Genomic DNA, 7,296 nt, shown 5'->3' with positions numbered 1-7,296 from the left:
CCATTTATTAATATGCAGTTTGGCATGGATATTTCCATGACATGCTTTCCTTACTTCAGTCTACTTCTGTGCACAATTCTTAGTTTGTTGGCGCACACTATGCCTCAAAAAAGGTGTGAATGCAAAACTTCCAACGGAGGGAAGTGCCCACTATAAATAAAATCAAGGTTGTTACCTTTATAGTGAATGTAGTCATTAAAATGTCCATTAGGTTCTCTATCTGTTAAAACAGCCAAAAATCTTATTTCCGCTGAGTACCATGACTGTGTGATGGCTTCACTAGTTGTGAGGCTTCTGTCGTATTGCCTATCAGTGATGTACCAAGTGGCAAACCTGTAAACTAAGCTGAGGAGCCATCTGAAAAACGGTCTGCGGCAGGACATTTGCAAGGCAAAGTTAGGCTTGCATGATGCAAGCATAGCTCAACTAAACAACTGAACTTTCCAGATCTTGCAAGTCCTACTGAAATATCAGTGTACAAGAGGAAATATAATCTTTCTCGTGTGACCATATTTATTCAAGAGGACTGATGTGACTAAAGGGGTGTAGAATTGCTGTGATCCGTAAGTGAGCAAGTATGACCCTAATGAATTACCCTAATGCAGGTCTTTTCTTGCTGTCACTTTCCAGCAATATAAGTGGGCATCATTGCCAATGGTAACGGGCACAAGCTTTTTCTCTGTGCAGATTCTGATGACGTGTCCATAGTCATGATGTTATTCTAGGGAACAGAACCACACTTCGAACATACCTCCTCCAGAGTGGTCTGATTTATGGCCGACTTCAGCCAGAATAACTAAAAAGTAGTAACCAGACCTGAGTGAACCAGGGAATGTCTGCAAGCGAAACGAAGATGCGATTGTGCCATCTGTAGACACAGCCGCGTAGTTTTAATTTAGTTAGTCCGGTAGCAGCAGAAATGGAGACGTTTCGGCATGTGGCCTCTCACTCTCTACCCTCTTCTCAATGCTTTTGCTAACCAGGTACACCTTTCCATGCAAAAACCGTGCTTTGAGTTTGCTTTCGATATGCCTTTAATTATCTGCTGCTTGGAAGGGCATGTGAAAGCTTTAATGACCTTGCAATTTGCAAGAACTGCTGCTAACGGCAACTCTTGTTACAGATAAATGATAAATTAATCTAAAAATGTCCTGTCAAAACAGTTCAGTCGCTTGGCCCCCTCTTTCTCCTCCGTGCACACACTACTCTGTTGTGTTTTATTTTTCCAGGTCATTTATCTAAAATGTTAATATAGCTAACATAGGCACTCTACATGATTTAGGAAATAATTACAGGAGTCAAAAGCTCCAGAAATTCATAGAAGCTTTTCTTCATTCTTGCTGTCCAGTGAACACTTGAAACGGGTTGACTGCGCTTTGTTCTCCTATTGCTTGATCTTTGTTCAAGAAATAGCTCTTGTGATTTTATTTCCAACTTAATGTTTTTCCTTTTTAAAAATTAATATGCAGCTACAATGTGTCGTTCACGTGATGAGTGTCTTTCAAGTTTCTAAATGTTTTATTTAATCACATGGCATTTCAAACTCTCCTATCTGTCCCTCTAAGCAATAAAAAAATTTTCAAGGACCAGAGAATTTTTTTTGCACTTGTTAAATCAGTTGACCCAAGCCTACAACACACTTTTCCTTCCATGAACGTGAGAGGTTTCAGGATAGGGCAGCCACCAGTGGCTCTGCAGTCCACAGAAGCTCCGTCAGGACAAGCGTAAGAAAGGGATTCTGCGGTCGGTGTGGCAATGGAGGGATACGGTTTCGGATAATCACAACTAATGGCATGAGATGGTTGCTTATTGCCAAGTATCTTCAGGGCTAGATGCCAAAATAGTCAATTCTGCAAATAATTATAACTCATATATACAGACAAGGTACAGTAATTTCAAGAATATGTTTAAAATTCACAGGTTTCATTTACTATTGAGGGCTTGATTGATTTGTGGCTTACTACAGCATTCATTTTAATGGTAGGGGCAGGCGTGTGATTGAGGTAAGTCGTACCAGAGGTGAGAAGTGCAACTGGCACAAGGCTCAAAATTTCATCCTGCCCATCAGATTGCTGCAGCATAAGCAGCACGGCGATGCCATCCAAGCCAAGCTCATGGGGTTTTCTGTTTGTTGTCAGTCTGAAAGGGAGTGTATGAGCAGTAGGTGACATGGGGAGTGTGACATTGTGATACACTCCTATGAAAATCTGAAGTACACTGGGATGGTGGAAGGAGGTAACTATCAAACATCTCAAAACTGGTCTCTCTCAACAACGTCTGCTTTCCCCTACATCTCCTCTTTTCTCTAGCCAGGATCCCAGCATCGCACGCTTTTCGTCTGTACCTTTTCACACAAGCGCTAATCCCCTGTCCCTCCCTCCTGTGCCTCAAGCCAGTGCCCCCGGGTGGTGCCTGCCACAGCCTCCTACTTCGCCCCACCACCTGCAGGTCCTGCCCCTGCCTTCCTGCCTGCGGGTCTGGCAGCAGGGCTGCCTGCTGGGGCAGTTGCTGCCTATCCCCGCTTCCCTGGGCAAATGAGGGAAACGCAGCCTGGCTGGCCAGAGGCTGAGGGGAGGTGGCCTTTGCAGGAGAATGCTGCCAAGCTGGGTAGCAACGAATTGCGTGCCAAGGTGGGCCTCGGGGTAGCAGCACAGGTTCTTTGGTGAGAAGAATGAAAATCCAAACGCAGCATTAGAAATCAGTTTAAAAGCATGAAGTCCCGACTTCCATGTATGTCTAAAAGGAAGAATAAATGAAACCATGACACCTCCAAACAAACGGCTCCTTGAGCACTGGCTTCTTCCAGCTTTGCCTCCTTTGTTCTCTACATACCATCTCCACCTCAGCACTCCCAGCTTCCTCGTGTGACTCTTACCACGCCACAGCGGACAGATGACACCTGCCACAGGTGGCTTGGAAAAACCACCGTCCTCGCTGGCCCGCCACTGGCGGGGTGGGGGCGGTGGATGTCACCCTGCGGGCAGGACGGCCGAGCTGCTGCCAGCCTCCGCGGGCGGGAGTGTGCGGGCGGTTCTGCACTCCGGTGCCCATGGGGAGGACGTGGATCCACAGCTCAGGCTGGGGATCGCGGAGCCTGAGGGACATTCCCCAGGAAACCCCACGGGAGTTGGGATTTGCCTCTGTAAGGTGAACGTTTCCACCTTTTCCTGGTAGAGCTTCAATAAGCCTTCATGGCATGAAAAGCAGAGGCTGTATCTAAGCAGAGAGAAGGAAACATATTTGTCACAGCACAAAAGCAATTATGCCTAGAAAACACACAACAATTAAGAGGCGGATCTAGATGGTTTCTTTCTTTCTTTTTTCTTTGCATAAGTGCCTCCTGTTACAGCAGTTATCGAATTTCCATTTTACAGCTCTCTGCGTCAGGGTGTTAGAAAGGCTCACGCAGTATGGAAGAAACTGAAATGAAAAAACCGACCCGTACCCCCATGGTCTCCGTGACCTTTTCACCGTGGTTTACAACTGCGGGAAAATAATCCCCTTCAAATTATGCAAATAATAAGTCTCCAGTTCTTTCTGCAAATGCTGAACAGAGATATTTGCTTTTGGCTTTGCCTGATGCCTGGGACAAGAAGAGTTGCACCGACCTCCCTCCTGAGCAAACAGCTCAGTATCTCCCGGAGCCTGACCTAATCCTCCTTCCCATCCGTGCCCCGCCGGAGGCAGCCGAACTGGGACAAACAGGTTTTGCTCTTTCATAGAATCATAGAATCATTAAGGTTGGAAAAGACCTCTAAGATCATCGAGTCCAACCGTCAACCCAACACCACCATGCCCACTAAACCATGTCCCTAAGCGCCTCATCTACCCGTCTTTTAAATACTTCCAGGGATGGTGACTCAACCACTTCCCTGGGCAGCCTGTTCCAATGTTTAACTACTCTTTCAGTAAAGAAATTTTTCCTCACGTCCAATCTAAACCTCCCCTGGCGCAACTTGAGGCCATTTCCTCTCGTCCTATCGCCAGTTACTTGGGAGAAGAGACCGACACCCACCTCGCTACAACCTCCTTTCAGGTAGTTGTAGAGAGCAATGAGGTCTCCCCTCAGCCTCCTTTTCTCCAGGCTAAACAACCCCAGCTCCCTCAGCCGCTCCTCATAAGACTTGTGCTCCAGACCCCTCACCGGCCTCGTTGCCCTTCTCTGGACATGCTCCAGCACCTCGACGTCCTTCTTGTAGTGAGGGGCCCAAAACTGAACACAGTATTCAAGGTGCAGCCTCACCAGTGCCGAGTACAGGGGCACGATCACTTCCCTAAGTGATTTCACATGCCCGTGGTCTCCCCTGAATCCTTTCTAAGTGCCGTGGAGCTGCTGGGGCACTGTGGGGGCCAGCACCTCCCTCCTTAGCCTCTCAGAGGATGGATCCAGGAGCTGGCTTTGAGGCACAGCCCCCAGGCTGCTGCCCCACCTGCACCGGCCCTTCCCCTCACCTCTTTGCTTCCAGGTTCACCTGGCCCTGCAGAGAGCCAACCCCCCGGAAATCTTGGCAAGGGGACGCAGGAGATAGGTAGATATGCTGATATCTTTATGTTTAATAACAGCTATGCTGAAAGCTCAGCATTTATTACATTATACTAGAAGGCCGGAGCAGAGATGATGCCAGGAGAGGGACTCTTCAAGTGTTCATTACTCCTAAAAGCGTGCGGTCAGAAATCCCTTTCTGTTTGTTTCACAGTTTGAGAAAAAGTGCACTTTTTCCTGGAAAGGAAAAGGCTGCATTTCCCATTTTCAACATTTTCTTTTTTTTTTTTTTTTGTGTGTGTGTATGTAAAGATCTGAGCCATACCATTGGAAACACCAGAGTTGCTCATCTGTGCCCTGTATGCAGTAGTTCTCTTTACAAACACTGGAAAACATTACCGCATGGTCAGACACATGATAGGACATGCAGACAGTATTTTCTGTTGAGACTGCTGTGCAGAGGCGAGTTGTGTCACAGGACACCCAAACTCAGTGCAGAACTCGCTGAGACTCCAGGTTCCCCCCGCAGCATCCCAAACCCGCAGGGACAGGGAGACATCCTTCTCCATAGGGATGGAGACAAAGCCTGACAAATTCCTCCGTGTGGACATGATTACAGTTCTCAGGAAAAAAAAGGAAAGAGAGAGAATATGGCTACATGGTTTGCACAGGCTCATTGCAGCTCTCACTCCTGACTAACGCTGACTTTACTGCATGTTATTTCTCTCAGATGGCATCCTGCCTTTGCATTTGCAGAGTGCCCAGCAATATACTGTTTGGACGGCAAAATACTGAATTCCTTTCAAGGCTGGAGATGCTGCGATGGGTCCCAGGGATTTGTGAGCGTGGTGATGGGAAAGAGCTGGATCTGAGACCTGTGGATCAGTACCATCTGGTCTGGCAACAGAAACAGCAGGACCCTACAGCCATGTTGTCTGGTTTTGCAGCCGCAGATGTGCGGCTGCGACACCCCTGATATACAGGTTGGTGTAATGGAGGGTCGGCTGCTGTCAGCAGGGAAGTTTTGCTTCCTCACTCCAAATACTGCGAGCAAACCGCAATTTCCTCAACCTCTTCTGCTGTTTAGAGGTAGCACTGCTCCCCAGTGGCTTATTTCTGACATTATGAATAAATGTAGAGTGATGCTTCGATGACACACTTCTTGGAAATAGTAATATTCATTGCCCATACTCACCAGATGTCAAGCCAGAAGAGACCATGAGGTAATGGAGCCTTTCTTGCTGGTGCCACCTGGTGCTCTTGGCTCCTCCAACCCAGCCCTCCCGATTCCCCATCATTTGTCATCAAGGGCAACGCTGCAGCCTCAGCAACCATTACTGGGGAAGGGCTGGGGCTCTTAAAGATGCAATTAAGTAGCAGACGCATTTAAACGTATCTAGACGGAGGAACAGAAAGGAGTTGATCGCCTCTGGGGAATGGCTTTTGTTTCCTGAGGCTTTTAGCTTTCTCAGCTTCCCCTTTCTCTCCAGCACTGCTCAGTTGCAGCTGCTTTAACCAGGAGAGCTTGAAATGGGCACAGCAGGTGAAAGCAGCAGTTAGAGAATTTGGGAAGCTTAAACCCCCCCAGTCATTGTCTTGCCACCGGTAGTTATAAAAGCTGTACTGGAAACAACAGTGTGTAATTAGAGGAGGTGGATGTTTTCACATTCTGTGCCTGTGTATATGCTGGAGTGAAAAATCCTAGCCGCTTTTCACACCCCTTGTCAGCCTCTCAGCTCAAGGACGGTATAATAGGAGTCTGCAAGGAGAGCGAGCCAGCTCTGCGGGTGCATGTGCTCCGTAATAAACACCCCTAGAAATCAGCTCACAGCTGGGAGCGAGCCCTGGCCCCTAACACCCTCTGTGCAATGGCGCTGAAATGGATCTAAATGAGCAAGCGGCTCGGAGGGTTGTTGGTAAGCAAGGAGCCCTGGCAGGGTTTGCTGCCCCGCAGGGCCAGGACGATGCTGGTGGCACCAGGTGAGGAGAGGAACAAGTGGAGGAGCCAGGCCTGGGAAGAGGCGCCCGGGGCAGAGGGGTCCAGCCTGGCCCAGAGGCACCAGAGCGAAGCACAGCATCAGCTCAGGTCCACCAGCTCTTTTGGCTGGGGTTTGGTTTTTTTGCATCACACAGGAAATACAAGGCAGACCGTTCTCATGTGCTCTTTCTCTGCAGCCCCTTTGCCGCGAGAAGAGCGTGCAGTAAATGTGAATGCTGAATGCACGGCACCACTGCGATCCCTGGCTGTCTGCAATCTGCCCGCCTGGCGTGCACTGAGCTGGGACGAGAGTGAGGGACCCAAAGCCAATGCAGCAGAGACACTCACCCTGTGATGACACCTTCTCACACGGTTTTGTATTCAGACCTTACCCAAGAATCACCAGACAGATTCCCTTGTCCCAGCAACGACGGCATTTCTTGAGAAAGGTGCCCACAGTCCCGAATGTTGCCATCTTCAAGCTTTTCCCTGTGTGACAAAGGCTCAGGAGACCCACGGTGCGTAAGTGACTGGGACCTGCAGGTCTGGTTTCTGGAGACAAGAACCACTGATACTCCTGTTTGATCCCTGGGCTCCCTCCTGGGTGTGTGGCCACGTGCCTGGCTACCTACGTGTGCCCAGCCAAGGCAGCCTGATGTGTCTCTGCAGTCACCCCCAGAGTGCATGAGGGATCCATGGTGAAGCACCAACCCTCCCATTTCGTAAGTTGCGTGGCGCTTAGTTGCCGACTGAGGTTAAACCACGACAGAACCATAGAATGGTTTGGGTTGGAAAGGACCTTCAAAGATTGTCTTGTCCAAACCCCTGCCATGGG

Source organism: Pygoscelis adeliae, unplaced genomic scaffold (assembly GCF_000699105.1).
Source record: "Pygoscelis adeliae isolate BGI_AS28 unplaced genomic scaffold, ASM69910v1 Scaffold145, whole genome shotgun sequence".
NCBI lineage: Eukaryota > Metazoa > Chordata > Aves > Sphenisciformes > Spheniscidae > Pygoscelis > Pygoscelis adeliae.
The sequence above is the reverse complement of the archived record's forward strand: the minus strand, read 5'-3'. Positions refer to the sequence as shown.